Raw genomic sequence first — 16,791 nt, forward strand, 5'->3', positions numbered from 1 at the left:
TTTCACATTGCCTATGTTGTCACATGAATAACATAATCACTTTTTCAAATTCAATCTTGTTAGTGATCTATTGTATTTTAGAAGTAAAATAAATTGGAATGTCATTTCTGTTTCCTAGATTATTTCTTCTAGCCAAAAAGATTGATTGGAAGGAGAAATTATTCCCAATGTAGTGAGCTAGTGCAAACCATTTATGACCTAATAATTGCTTAGAAGCTTTTCCATTTGTAGCTTTTTTTCTCCTGGATTGTCATTTGGATTAGGTGCCATTTATTTTCTCTAAGGCAGCTTAAACCCATAGTTCTGACTAAACTGAACAGTATGTGAATGTGGGTTTAGTTGATGTAGCTCAAATTTATGCATAAAGACTACCTAGAATTAAGAACAGTAAAAGAATTGTTGCTTACCTGAGAAACATTTTTGCAACCACTTCTACACAGAGGTAGAGCTATTCAAAAGTTATTCTGATTTCTTCTTTCTTTTGGGTTATTTGAAGGCACTTTTACGTTCTCAGTGAAGCTTTGTTCTGCAAGCAGTTATTAGAAGTGCAAGAAGTAGATCTTTTGAAAGATTTGTGTCATAATCAAACAGGAAACCGAGGAGAGAAAATGGATAAAATAATCTGAAAGTGTCCTGGATAAGTAAAAGGAAAAAAAGAAAAACAAATTTTAAGATATTTAGTACACACATACAAATATCCATATAATTATCTATGTAATATACAGTCACACATAAATAAATATAGTCACACAGGCAGAAATATATACAGATGTTTCCAGAGAATGACGGGAAAGTTATGCAGCTTGATGGTCTTTTCATCTTTGCTTTCAAAACTTTCAGATTCTTTATCACTGCCTCAATTCCAGTAATGTTACTATATTTTGGCTTATGCCACATAGGCATAGCATTCTTAGTGCTTTTAAAAAAGAGCTCTTTCAGAATTATTTTTTATTTCCACGGGCAAAAATAAGGGAGATGAGGTTTTATAGACTTTTACTTTCAGTGCTGTTTCCTGAGGAAAAAGCTTCTTGGTTCAAAACTGTGACTGGTTTTACTTAAAAGTAAAATCACAAAGATGATCACTATAATATTAACAACAAATAATTTTAATATTTTTTGGTACAAAAATCTAAAAATACTGGCACAAGAGCAGCTAAGTCTCTGAAGATCTGAGTATTTGCAAAAGACTACAAGAAAAGAAAGGTCTATATAAAAAACACCCTACTATGAGTTATGTAAATTCTGGTAGCTGCCTGGCTAATAATTATCATTCACCACTGAATCCAAAGCAGCTGTGTAGAATGCATTGGAAGCACATGTTAATTGATTAAAAACAGCCTTAATCAGAAATATTAATCAGTTGTGGCTATATGTGCAGTTCTACACTGCTAACCACACTAAGTATGGATTCACATCAATTCCAAAACTATGCGACATGTTTATCCATGAAGCAGAACTAAATATGAAAAACTGTGCTGATGAAGTGGTGGGAGACACAAAGGTTTGCAGAGAGAGAGAAAGGACATGTCAGAGAATCCACACTGGCCTGGGTGAGAAGCACGGATGAAAGGGCAACTGAAGCTGCTCTCTGCCAAGCCAGCATGATCCATCCTACCACTCCACATGTGGAGGAAGTAGAATATTCACCAAATTAAAAAGCTGTATAAAAACATCTTACATGTTGGCACAGAGAATGGCAAGTGGGCAAACACTCTTTTCTTTAGGATATATATAGAGAGAAAAGTTATTTTTAGTCTTCACAGGAAGATCAATTAAAAACTCTTTACCACTAGATTCAGCTTAAATGCTGCACAGACAGAAATTCTTCAAGACAAATTAATTTACAAGAATTAAAATAATGACCAGGATCACTGCCCTTTTACCTGCTAAGTGCAGAGACTCATCCTGAATTCTTTTGTACCAAAGTGTTCAAAAAACTGTATGAAAGAGCAATTATCTTTACTGAAATTACTGTTCATTAACCCCTTTTGACATTAGAAAATAAAGCACTTTAGAGAACTGATACTGAAATTAAAGTTAATTGAAACTAGAAGACATACCTCCTTGAAAAAAATTTTATGTCTTATGTCAGCAGACACCTCTTATTCTAGTAGTCAGATTCTTCTTCAGCTTGCTTATTCCCTGCAGTAAATATAAAACAAGGAGTTGTTAAACATTTTCTTTACATGACCATAGCAACCTTCCATGATAACAGCATATTTCCCTGGAAAATAGAATTGAAGTGATCCATGTTACTGATTATAAATACAGTCATTCAATTAAATAGTCTTATTCAAGTCAAAGAGATTATTTTTGTAAGAACCTAATTCTGGTAAATATACACTTTTATGTTTTATATGCTTTATACCAGAAACACCATATTAAATTCGGACCCTTTTAAAATGAAACAAGATTTTGTGGTCATGAAGTGGAAAAAAAAAAGCAGCATAAAAGGGAATGAAAATTAAAGAGCTAATGCATTGAATCTTGACCATTTCATGCCAATTAGCTGGAGCAACGTCAGGGGAAAACTGGCTCCCCCTTGCTGAAATGTGACAAATGCATGAGCCAACTCCTTAGTTTACAGGAAAAGCATTAAGATCAGTGTGGTCATACATCATTTATTTAAGTTAATTAATAGGCAATTCTAATAAATACATAGAAATATAACTCAAATACAGAACTTAGATTGAAAAGACATTTTTCAAAATCCCGAACTTCACTGTTAAGTCACAAATCTATTCACAGCTAGGGAGTGCAGACTTCAAACCAATATATCTAACTCCTGATGATTATTTATGTCTGACATGAGTGTGATTTAGACACCCAAATCCTACAACCATTCTGAACATACCAGGCCTGAATTATAAGCTTTGGAGCAAGATAAGCCCCGAAGCAATATAATGCAACCACATTGACAACATCTAGAATTTTTCTGTATATAAGGCATGCTATATATTTGAGCTGAAAGAGAATCAGAGCAGTTACCTGTAAATCATACCTAGGCACGGTACAAGGTGCTTAAGATACTATTTTACGAATAAACCAATGAAAACAACTTCCACTGTCATCATGTCTAACTCCTTGTTTACTGAGGCAATGTGTATCATAGAGCCCAGTCCCTTTCAGAAGTGCTGTCTTATCAAATTGGGTAGAAGATATAGCCAAAACTTTAAAAGACAGCCTTTTTCAAAATCTAATTCTTCTTATGGCTACCAGATCACTACTCTTCTAATGTTTGCAGTATTTGTTTCCATTGTCCTTGGTCTTTTAATTCGTGTGCATTTGTTCTTTGAGTGGGGCAATTTCTCTGAGGCATTTGACCAGCACTGTTTTTTCTTTTGATAAATTTCTAGCAAGCAATTATATGATCTATGAGCTAGAAGGAAAAAGACAGAGCTTTTCAGCACTCTGGTAAAATGAAGTCCCTACTTTTCTGATTACTCCAGCAGCTGCTGCCTAGACTTATCTAGATGACTAGAATTGAACAAAGAATTAAGGTCAAGGGTGTAACAAGGACCTTTTTTTGGTATTTCAGTATTTCAGTACTTGAGTGGAGCACTTTCTACTTCCACAAATTCTTGAAATTTATTGGATTATAAAAGACGGCAGCATTTGTGATGGAAACATGGTCACAAAGCAGAAACGAATTAAGATACGAGATTGGTAGTACACGTTTGTCAAGATGATTTTATTTTTTATTGTAGTCTCACAGATGGAAGGATAGTAACTCACACGTCACTGTACTACAGCCAGTGGCTGGCAGCCTGCCCCAGAGAGTTCCCAGTTTCCCACCACCTTTTCTGTCAAGTTCTGCTGCTTGTGTAAGTGCTCAATGGGAACAGCCACAGATCTGCTTTGGTGACTCAAGTTTTCACTAAAACAAAAAAGCAAACAAGCTTTGAATCTCACCAGTCCAAAAGACTGACATTCCAAACTGGATCAAAGTTCAGAATATTTTATATTCAGACACTGCAGCACTTGTATGATGTCCAAAACAAAGCATTCAATGTCTGTCCCATACTCATAGAAAACACCAGAACCTTTGCACATGACAGTGCTACAGACTTTAAGCCACTTGGCTGTCACCTTACTGTCTGATATTATAAATTAAGAGTCAGAAAATAATTGTGCCATAGTATTTGCCAAAATTGATGGCTCACAGGGAGAGATGGAGTCTTATTATTTTGGAGCAGAGTAGACTCCTAATGCCTGGAAGAAGAAAAAATACTGAGACACCAATTTTTTTTTCCTGTATCTACTGCATCCTTCATGATTGCATTAATTAGCTCTCAATACTGAACTGGACAGTTTTCTACCTATACAGTTAATCAAATCAAGATTGCCTCCTTGGAGCTGATCATCCCAGATAGTTAAAAGTGACTTTATGCACCTGAACATCCCAAGTAGCTAAGAAGAAAAATTTTCATTCCCACTTAGTTGTGGTGGATCAAAATTATAGGAATAACAGATGTCTTATTGAAGGACTTTCTCCCAAACCACTGGAAAAAAAAAAAAAAAAACAGAAGAAAGAAGAAACTGAAATAAGTTATCAGTTCCTCTTCACATCTCCAGAACATATAACATAATAAACAAATCACTGCCTGACTCAGTCCCTATTTTACTTATTATATAGTATCCTCTTTGAAAATTAACTTGTTTTCCTCTTGGACGCTTTTTAACATAATGCAAAGGATTGTTTTTACTGTTCTTACCTTGAACACAAGATCTTTCCTTTAGCTGTATTCTCAAGTGCTCATTCATGTGCCCCCCTGTAAAACTCAAACATATTGTCTCAGAAGGGAAATGGATTTCCTCAGTACTATATAAAGCCCACTTAAGTACAGTAGATTGAAAATGTTTGCCTCTCATGCTTGTCTCCAACAAACCAATGAAAAGAGAAAGAATCATTCTTTGTGGGATATCTTCACGAATAAAAGGCAGAGTAGCAATTAAAAATATATATACTCCCAAAATTTGGAATTCTGTCCCATTCAGAACTCTTACTTAAAGCAAAATAGGCATCTTTAATACGTGGAGTAATATCAGAAAAATTTGGTGCATAAAGTATTAAAAAATGTTGGGGGTTTTTTCGCTATTCAAGTATGTATTACCACTATTTTTTTAAATATTATCTTTCTTTCCTCAAACAGACCTTTCAGCATTTTGAGATATCTGAAAAAGAAAGAACCTACTCTGAACAAGAAGTCTTCTTACTCAAAACATTCTTATTCTTATTTAATCTGGCAGAACAACACATAAAAATACATCTCAGAAAAAGTAGGAAGCATCATTGAGGAAGTTGCCAAGCAACCACTCTTTAAAGCTAAGTAACAATAATATTTTCTATCCATTTGGTGAGCTTATATCAGAAAAAATATCTATGTTAAATTGTAATTTGCTGAGAAGAAATGCCAATACAAAATGCAATTTTAATTGTAACGATCAGCAGATGAAGATACAGAAATAAAACCAAATGCATGGCATAATTACTGGAGGCATTGAAAACTGAGACAGTTTTATTGCACCATCTTTTCCAGAGATGAGCTACAGCAATCAATAAGAGATATTGCTGACCTTGCAGTGTGAGTAATGTTCAATAAATATCTAGGGCAATCTACTAGCATTTTATTAAAATGAGTCTATAACAACACTGTATTGTCTAGTAAATTGATCACAACTGATGTGACCACCAATACTACTGCTCCCAAAGTTACAAAAACATCTTAAGATAACTAGTAGAACAATTTCATGCCTGTAGTGGCAGTAAATTAGCATAGAAATGGTGCCAGTGTAATTAGATTTTTTAAGATCTTTAAAAAAAAGTAATAGCATTATCAGTACACTCTCTCATGTTGCTACAGTAAAACCTATGTAAAAGTATTTTACTGTTAATCACTTCTGTAAACATATAAGGAAGGGATACACACACATATGCACACATAGAGAAGATGCAGGGGTTTTATATTTTTAACCACAGCAGATTTAAGCTAGTAGATTCAGGCAGTTTATAAACTATTTTTAGATCCTCTTTTATTCTTAATTGAATACTTTCTTTCCAGAAGAAACAAAATCTCACAGGGAAAAAAAAGAGGGAAAAAAAGAAAAAAACAGACCAAAACACTGTCACAAACCAACACACAAATATGAGAGAGTTCTTTGAGTCAAAAACTAATATGTATCTTGGCACATGTGGTTAAATAAGAACATCTAAAACATTATAAGCAATATTTATGCTGTTATTTGCAGGACTCTGCATTCTAGCTTTACAAGAACACATTCAGATAGGTTTACATAATGTACCTGACTTCAGATGAAAATTTTGCAATATTTCTTACAGTAGCAAGGAAATGTGTTAATGAGAAGGAATAAGTGGTTTATAGGCTGCAGAAACATTCTGACTCCAAACAATATATTAGTAATAATCATCATAATAATGAATAATAATAATAAAAATAATGGCAAAAAGATCAGCTGTGTTCAGTGTAGTCAAAGTGAGATTTCTCTGTTTTACCACTGTGCTTAAGATCAACTTTGACCTTTTTTCCTCTACGGTGCTACTTTTCTGTTACCCATAATTCTAAGAGCATTCTGCACAAAAACAATAAGAATGTAACTTAGTCACCACTGAATTAATTTTTAACCCTTCTATAGAGATTATTTAATTCAATGTATAATTATTCATATGCTAATTTAAGAAAAATGCTAAGATTTGCAAATCTCTGAGAAGAAATACATCTGTTCTCTTATTGCTGTAAATATTCACTACAACAACATAAATCTCAATGTAACTTGGATTTCAGAAAGGGTTTGCAGAAGAATAACTAACTGCATTTTCACTTTCATTTTTGTAACTTGGATTTAAAGACCAATATACTAGAGCAATATTCATGTTCTGTCATAGAACTGCTAAAGCCCCAAATCTTTTGGTAAAACGGGGCCTATTTTCTTGAGTAACAAACACATTTATGTTCTTTCAACCTAATATTATTTCCTGTTTGTACTTGCAGCACCTGCCTCATTATATATCATTCCTTGAATCTGTTACAGACAACATATACAAAAAGCCTGACTACTCCAACAAACATGCTCTTAAAAATACCAGTAACACTAACCAGTGTTCTCTTTATTCTTTACAGGTTGTCACTCAAATTTAGCTTTTAAAATGTCACTATTCTCTTCATTCTTTTACAATCCATATTACATTTCCAGTCTCTCAGTAAATCTGCACCACACTTACCAATTTTTTCTCTGCCTTTTCGTGTTATCTCACAAAAATTCTTAAAATAGATTCTTCTCTAATTATATTGTTAAAGAAGACTAGAGGAGCCTCTTTTTTGTATAGTTTTTTGTTGTTGTTGTTTGGTTAGTTTCATTTGGGGTTTTTGTGTGGCGTGGATATACCCAGGTTTAGGAAGAAGGGGTAGTTTCAGTAAGTTGTGAGTAGATTTTTACTTAGAGTTAACAGTATTACTTATACAGTCAGGTAATATTTTTTTAAATTATATTGAATTTCTCTCTGTTGTATAGCTATGTGTGGAAGTGTCATCCTTCTACAATAAATTAAAAATTCTACATTGCAATTTCACTGACTTCAGAAAGCTATTCTTGTTCACACAATCAAGATGGATGCTTTTCTATTCACGAGATTTCTTTAATTATACAGCTGGGCTGAGATCCATGACTTGTTGACATTGTTCACTGCTTCTACAGGGTCTGCCTCACTGTATAAAATATAAAGCAGATAACAACAATCTAGATTACTTAGTATCATCATGTCAGATAAGCCTTTCAGAAATTTCTTTGTGGTGAATTTAAATGATGCTAGAAAGCCTTTCATACTTTGAGTCCTATTTACTTTTATTGGCCTTTTCTTTATGAGTGGAACAAAACATTAATAATGATTTCTCAGAACAAGATTTCCCATCACTGGCATAAAGATTTACACCTCAAGGGCTTTGGTATAATTGTTCATGATTGCACAGTTAACTGAATATACTGTGTTTGACAGCAATATGCTTTTAAAAGTAGTTTACTTTATAATAAAAATGTGATAGAATGGTTGAAGTGGCTCAGAAATCTGAAGTTAATCAACAACCTTTCCAGAGTTGCACTTTCTCTTCTAGAGGTATAGCTCTGCTATTTGTCTCCAAATGGTAAATTGCACTGTTTCCAGAAAGGCAATATTTTTAAACCGTTTTTTTTAAATAAAATAATTATTTTTTGAAGTCCCAAAGCCTAATTTAATCTTCTTACCTTCCACAGTTCATAATTCTCTACCCAAAAATTTCAAACTTCCCATTCAATTAAGGGAATAAAAAGCAAAATGTCAAACCTTCTTGGGAGGAGGGCAGCATTTTACAGGTAACTGAGTAAACTTTTTATTCCCTCTTGCCTCAGAAATATCAATCCAAACATGCATTTATTTGTCTTGATTGTTGTTTTTTGTCTACAGAGTTTTGATTGCAAAAATACTTAATTGAAAGATAAGTCTTGCTCTAAAGACTTGCAAAGGACTGAGAGCCACACCTTCAGCTAAATATTCTAACCTAGAGGTCAGGTGAAAACATTGGAAAAGAAAAAAACTCAGATGGATATTTAAGTATGGGAAATTGTTATCCTCAAACACCATACTCAGAATTGCTGCTCACACACTGAGTAAAATACTGGATTGTATGGAGGTGATGAACTTGGATGACACTAGTTCTCCTTTGTTTAAGCAGAAGAACTTCAGTAGAAACACTGTTTGTCTAGTCAACTTTAGTTGACATGCAAGGCTGACACCACTCAGCAACAATCTCAGCAGCTGAGATTGTTAAAGTTGCCCTTTCCCCAGGAGCTGGGATGGAATGGGCAATGAGGAAACACAGGCCTTTTGGCATCCCAGATCCTGACTAACAGGTAACAGGCCACCTGTTTCTGCTGCCAGCTCACCACACTTACAGGACACAATATCTACCTCTGCTGCAGGGAAATTAAAGCTCAAGTGGAACCTCAATTTGGTAATAGCCAGAGGCCAAGCAGCTGGCTGTAGATTCAACATCTATGAGATTTGTACAACATATAGAAGAAATAAGGCAGCTGCTGCTCTAAATACCAAAACCAATCCAATCCATTGGGATCATCAGATTATACTCACAATGAAAAGGGGGTTTTTGTCCTAGTAAAAATATTGGAATGTGCAGAAAGAAAAAAATGAAGGGAAGTTCCATCAATATTCACATCAATCTTAATTTAAAGTCATATCCTATATGTGTTATGTTGGCAGGACAACTGAACCAGACTTACTCATTTGCCAGACCAGGAAAAAAGGTGAGTATGAGTATTGAAACCAGCACATAAGTTGAGCTTAGGCTGCTACTGAACCCTCTGCAGCAGGGCCATGGTGCACGACACAGCACAGCTACTGCCCAGCCAGAGGACAAGCGGGTACAAAGAGGCTGCCACAGATACAAGAGACTGCAAACAGATTCCTTGTCCCAGCAAGAAGGGTCACCTGCACATGTCCCTTTTTTCCTAAAACATCAGGATCTGTTTCTCAGAGAAAATTAAGCATAAAAGATCTGGTTTTTGCTGATACACTGGACACTGAAATTCAGTCCAGTTTTTTGATGGAGCATTTTTTTTTAAAATCCCTTTAGTACCTGAGTTGTTGTTGCTCATGGAATAATATGCTGCTGTATGTTGAGAGCCAAACAAGAGTCATTCTCAATATATTTATGCATGCAATTCATTTTTACCGTGATAGCCTGAGGAATAAAGGCTTATGCAGCTCACAGATTTCATAGGCACATCTTTCTCTTACCTCTGCATGAAGGTCTGTCACTCAGGTCACCTCAGAATAGTGATTTAATCTATTGACTAATTTTAAAATAATTTGAAATAGGGGTGTGTTCCCAGATTCAGCATCCAAAGGTATTCTTCACCAGCTTCAGTTGCACTGAAAGGATGCTGTGATCCATCACATAGAATTAGAAATTGCAGACATGTACTCACATTAATGAGGCGCAAAACACACCTGCTAAGGAAACAATGGGAGTGTACAGCATGACCTACTTTCTTCTTCATTATAATTTAGATTACAGATTTTGGGGTAAATAAAAGTATAGCTTGAGTTTTGAAGGTACTGAATATGAGAAAGCATTTTGATTAACAATATTTCTTCTTGCACTTTAATATGAGAGCTTAATATGGAGTCTATCCAGGAAGAAAACCCAGGTGACACAAGAAAAATAGCTGATATCAGTGACAGTGAAACTGTATGAGAGTACTAGGTTTTAAGATACATAACTGTTACTCATATCACCATCACAAAAATGTCACTATGTATTTTTACCAGGTAGAAGGACAAAAACACTGTTTTGCCAAAACATATATGAAGAAAGTTCATATGACCTAGCAAAATTTTTTTCCTATCAAGTCTGAGGTATAACGTATGCTCAAAAATTAAAGTAGGAAACATTGCCAGCCAGTGATGAAGAGGGAAGAGAGAAACTGAGATAAAATGGTGGGGTGCTGTGACTGATATATCCATATTCTTTGAATATCATTCTCCTAGCTGAGAGTATGGATATCAAAGGTATCAGAGTAGCATGAATTTTATAGATTGTAAAAATCAATGGGGTAAGTAAAGAACAGGCATGATTCTAGAAGCTTAAAATATTCTTACTAATGGATCATATGTTACTTCATGAGTAATGAGCCAGTTTAATTCACAAAGAAGAACAACAAAAATATTCTTTTCCCTGAATATTTCCATATCTCCTTTTGGAAATCTTTGTTTCCCAAGTAGAAATTTTTTTTATTTTTTTAATTTTTACCTTCCAGGAAGTTGCATTCCTAAGAAAAAATATGTAAATTCAGTGGAGAAACAAGTCATGAGTCCCAGAACATAGATCTAATACTAACATTGGAAGAGCAGGAAAATACAAACCAGATATTCCATGAAGCTCTGGAGCTTAGAAATTCTGCAGTTTCCATATAATTCAACAGCTGCCCCAGGGAAAACACAGCTAAGGAATAGATATGTACTTACTGCAGAGCCCGAAAGAAGGAAGGAGCAAGCTCACGGCTGCCCACAGGCTGAACAGAAAGCTGACCATGTACCAGTTATCAGTGTCATTTTGACAAAATCAAAAACGAAAACCAAAAGAAATATATTGATTTTGAGCCAGAAAGACTGTGCTCCTTCAGTCTTTATCTTTTTCTCAGAGCTTTTAAAATTGGTGTCAATTATTTTGAGGCAAATTTGTTCATATAATACCTCAAAATCATTTCATTTTATCTTCTTTTTACTTCTCCTTTTTTCGGATGAAAACACTCTTTTCAGTCCTCAGGTTACAAACTAAAAAATAATAAACTGCCATCTATCCTTCTTCTATCAGCTTTTACAGTAAATAGCATCACTTCAATTTTATTGAAACCTGTCCCACAAGTTACCTTCACACATATGCTTCATTCTCCTCTTGCTTCTAATCTAAGATCACAGCAGGAGGCAGAGATAAGTCTTCATGTGGTCACTGTACCAAGAACTATAAAGCCAATATGTTGTTGCATAAATAATCATGCAACAACAATAAACTAAAAACCCCCTTCTTAAAGGAACTTATGTAGCAAATTCCATTGTCTTCTAATTAATTCAGGTAAATAAAATAGCATGTTTGTACTCTGAATATTACACATATATATCTCTGATAGTTTTATTACATATTCTATGTAAAGCAGTATTTGAATTTAAATTGATATTTATTAAATATATATGCTTAACTATATCCATGTTGGGTATTGACTTCTGCTAGGAGGCTAGATTTTCAGGAGAAGGAAAATGACAAATCTTATACAAGCAAATGATAGAAAAATACAGACATTCCTGTCTCAGGCTGACCTTTAGATCAATGACCTCTTTCTTCTGCCCATCTGTCAACAGGCAATGCCACAAAGCACCATTGCTAACCTCCAGTCTTCAATTCTCCTCTCTTACTATGCCCTACAGTTCAGGTTATACCTACTATCCCCTAAACCATTAAAATCTCCTGGATTTTGCCTGTAGGGCATTTATTGTAGCTCCTACTATCCAGTATTTAAAAAGCCAGATGGTAAGGGTAACACTCACTTTCTATGATGCAGTTTTCTTGGATAAAAATAACTGTCAGCCGACATGGTTTTTAGCAGTAAATAATGAATTTATTCAGTGCTACAAACAAACCAGACTGAATTTTATAGAGAATCAACAATATCAAAACCTACCTATTTTTAAAACACTAGTAAATCTCTTTGTCAGCAATGAACTGCAGATTCCCAACTTGTCAGTTCAAATGAAAAACACTTCCAACATTTTTTAATAGTGTTAACGAACGTTGGGGTTTTCCCCTTCTTCTCCATTTTGTTGTCCTTCCTCACTTATTTTGTGGCTACTACTTTATTAGAACCTGAATTTAAAATTCATCCTGATATTCATGAAGGATAAATAGATACATACAGTGACAACCTCAAGTACATCAATCACACTGATGGGATTTTTGCCTAGCAATTTAATCTTGCTCTAACTAGCCACAAGGCAGCTACATATAATTAGTGAACAGAATAAATTTTAGATTACTTTTATATTAAATTGCTTTATATCAAAGGCACAATTTCCTGAGGAGTCTGTTTTGAGTTTTGCACACATAGGAACATCAAAGTCCAAATAACAAAATGAAGATGTAGACTCAGAGAAAGACTCATCATTAAAAAGATACAATTTTTTTATCATGTGTAGAGTGAGACTGCAGACAGATATGAAACAGGATTTCGCAGGACAAAATTAAAGCAGCTTGGACTTAAAGAGAGCAAGGGATATTATAACAACCCTGTTTCTATAAGCAGAGCAGCATTCTGAGATTTCAGGACAATAATGATGTTTAACAACTGAATGTTTTAACTTTGCTGTTTAGCTTTTATCTAATGGTGTATATTCTCCTTAAAATTAAGCAATGTTCTGTCAAATCACTTACCCACTATATAAATTAATTGCTATGCCATTCTGAGGCATAAAGAAAATTGCTGAATTTATTGGAAGTCTGAAAGCACAGGCACTCAAAGTGAAATAGATGTGCAGCTGGGAAACAAAATTTAAAAAAAAACAAACATAAATTAATCACATAAATTTTTCACACAACTGCCTGCACAGTCCCCTGTATATCCCCCTAATATTACTTAACTAAAGAAAAAAAAACAGAATGATAAATATCAAGAACGTTATTTGTCCTTATTTTGTTCTAATTTCAACAAACTGTACAGATGGGATGCAGAGAAATGAAGAAAACCTGAGAAACACTGTAATCTGCAGCAAAATTTGCAGGCTGGTTGACCAGTTACACATTAACCTCTTTTTTTGAGGGAAGGACTCTGCAAAAAAAAGCAGCCACTTTTTGTGGTGGTGGTATAGGCAATGTGTGACAAGCTCGTTTAGCTCTGCTAGTGTGTTAGGGTGTGTTGACATGTATTAAATCTAAGTGCTTTGCTTAGAAAAGGCAATTTTAAGGTGTGATTGGAAACCAGTAACTCAAACTGGACCCTGCTAACCCCCCATCTGAGCTGATGTAGTTGTTGAAAGCCCTGGGTATACATCTGGGCAACCACTGACAAATAGGGCAATGATGACTAAGCTTATCCTCTTGTGCTTTGATTGCTTCTAGTTATCTGCTTACAGCCCAAAGGTGGATTTTTAGCAGAGCTGTTTCTCCCTGTACTATTTATTAGGAGAGATACTCTGAATGTTGTTATTGAAATAGTTCGCTGATAAAGTTAATACAGGTCTTCAGGGCTTTTAAAACGATTTTTTTAAGGTCTAGCCCATAGGAGCATGAAAGCACAGCTCCAGTACAGAGAACATCAGAATAACAGGTCGGGAGAGAATTTTTCAGCCAGTGCACAAAGAGCGTTTCCCTTTTGAATTCTGAAATTAACTTGATTTTAAATATACAATAGTTATTACAAATTATTCCTAAATGAAGTTTTAAGACAAAAAAAGAAGTGACCTGAGAGGGGAGGGGCTCCCTCCTTTCAGGGAAATTGAAAGCAGATACATTTAACAATGCCCTGGATTTGGCTTGGCTTCCATCTTGGTGTCTGTCTTGTTTTTAATATAGAAAAGAGCTGAGGAAACATAGTCTTATGCAAACTAACTACAGATGTAAATAATAATATTAGGGTTAGATTTAATTATAGTTCATTGTCCTGTTATCATTTGTTCTAAACCTTTCAGGGTACTTTGTTCTGCAAATGCACTTTCCTGCTTAGATGGTGTCTTGGCCCAGCTGGCAACCAGTCACTGCACTCACTTTACTGGTGGGATGGGGGACAGAACTGGAAGAGTCAAAGTGAGAAATCTCATGGGTTGATATAAAGACAATTTAACAGGTAAATCAAAAGCCACACACAGAAGTCAAGCAAAATAAGGAATTTTTCACCACTTCCCATCCACAGTTAAATTGATACTTAGAGCAAATGAATTGCTATATATGAATTTTTAAACAACCTAGATTTAATCTTAAGAAATCTAGACTGACATTAAAAATACATTTATAGCTGTGTTCATCTTCTGTGTTGTGAATATAGTTTTGTAGGCAAAACTACGCTCTAAACAAAGATAGGATAAGTTCAAAAAATCTTACTTTAATTTCAGACAGAGGTTAGAATTCCTATCCCAGCCATTTGCAGAATATCTATTTTATGTGTAGAGCAAGATAAATGACTTCCTGTTTTGATGATTTTTTTAATATTATAAACAGCCTTAGTCACAACACTTAAAATTACTTCTAGAAAATTTTACAGAATCTCAGTTTCCCATGTTATGAAGTTTTACATTCAGGTAGAATTTCTCCTTTCATAGAATCTATATAGAAAAGCAGATGCTTCAATGGAGCATCCCTGTACCTTGCCATATGATAGTGAAATGGATGATGAAAGGTTTCAGTCTTGCATCACACTCCAAAAAAGAAACAAATATCAATAATGATTGCAGTCACATAAACAGATTGATATCTTTTTAAACAAGTCAGTATAATTCTAAAGTTTACATCATTACTCAAAGAAAATATCTTCAGAAAATGCCTACAGAAAAACAACAGCTTTTTTCATACAGCAGTATGTTTTATGGTTTTAGAGCACATTTTATAGGAGTGAAAAATGCAACTAAGCCTCACACGTAAAACATGTTTTAAAACAAACTAATGTGGAACAGCCTTCTAAACTTTACATAGAGAAAAACAAACCAGGACAGCATTTAAATACTACTAGTGTCAAAATGTTAGGTCTTTGATAATGGTATATGTGGGAAGGTTAGCAGCATTTATTTTAATCTTTTTGAAAAACATTTTTAGCCTGCTGAATGGGCATCTTCTTCTCTTTCTCATTGTCAGGAGAGAGAGAGAGAGGTTAGGAGCTGTTAAGAGTTCAACCAGAAGTTGCCCTTTCTATAATTGGTGCAAAAATCTATGTTAAAAAAATATGTATCTTAGCTGATTATCTTACCTCAGCTGATGTAGCTTTTTCTTTAGACATTTTCATGCTTCCAGTAGCCAGTTTCCTCTGGAATACCAATTTCTGAGAGCAGGAATGAAACATACATCAAAGTAAATAAAAAGGATGAAACTTTTAGAATTATTTAACCTTATATACTGATAACAAGTCTAAATCTTTGGTCCAGATATTACTGCCATGTTCACTTGTTTCATAATTATAACAGTATGTAACAAACTTTTTTTTGCTTTTAGTCAAAGAATTTTTAATAATTTCTAAATTATGCAAGATTAAACCTGATCAGGAAATTTTCAAAGCAAAATCACAATTTACGAAAACAGAAGCTCCTTAGAAGAAAAAGATTGCAAAATCTTGTGCCAGAAATAAACACCCTGTGTCTCCAAGATATTCTTGACCACAACAGGATGAGTAATGTGCTATTGATGCTCAGTATACTTTCAGACCATGAAACTCAAGCTCTTGGTCCAAATAAGAGACAAGAACTATAGACTCCTATGAAATATGTCTGGATCAATAACTTCAGTCAAAGGGTTTACATTTTGCATGGAAAAATGACGAGTTAATTCAGCCAGTCAGGGGAATATGACTAGTCCTGTCTTTCATGCACACAGAGTGAGAGAAACTGGGGCTTCTCCAAGAACTTTTTCTGTAGTGTGCACTAGAAAAAAAATCAAAATTACATAAATCTTGCTATGAGCAACAGCAAACCAAGTCTTAAACCATTTCTAAATAAGGGTTGAGAACATTAACATCAGGTTCCTTCACTTTTACTGAAGATCACTGTTAAACATTGTAAACATTTCACCAAATTGCTTGTAATCTGGGATACTGTATTAAAAATGTATTGAAAATAGTATTTGAAAAATTTGTTAACATAAAGCTGTCAAATTAAAAGTGGCTGTAAAAGATAACTAACAAAAAATAAAACAAAAAACTATATTTCTACTCATGTCCACAGGTAAACATAGCATAAAATTTTAAAAAGATGGAAACAAAACTATGCACATTTAGATGACATGTATTTGCATGTGAATTGTCTGCTAAGTTTAAATATACTACTAAAAAGTCTATGTTCTCCATGGAAAATTTTGAAATATTTTACTGAAATATTGTCCAGTTCCAGATACCAAACAGGAAAAAGAAGAAAGTAGCACCAGAGGATTAGCTGTCAATTGCAATAATGGAACTAATATTGAAAACATTTTCACAAGATCATTGTCATCTTCTCATGTTTTCTCTCTCTTTGTTTTCTTCAACAACTGAGAAGTT

General features: G+C 34.3%; 1 long non-coding RNA gene across 1 annotated transcript; it reads right to left on the reverse strand.

The window, feature by feature from the left end:
* Positions 1-410: 410 nt before the first annotated feature.
* On the reverse strand, positions 411-15,588 carry LOC148223961 (uncharacterized). Its single transcript, XR_015803561.1, has 3 exons — positions 15,514-15,588; positions 2,061-2,142; positions 411-633 (listed from the first exon to the last, which is right to left on the reverse strand). It is a non-coding gene; the product is annotated as an uncharacterized LOC148223961 (long non-coding RNA).
* Between the last annotated feature and the right edge of the window lie 1,203 nt (positions 15,589-16,791).

Source organism: Sturnus vulgaris, chromosome 4, assembly GCF_052056855.1.
Source record: "Sturnus vulgaris isolate bStuVul1 chromosome 4, bStuVul1.hap1, whole genome shotgun sequence".
NCBI lineage: Eukaryota > Metazoa > Chordata > Aves > Passeriformes > Sturnidae > Sturnus > Sturnus vulgaris.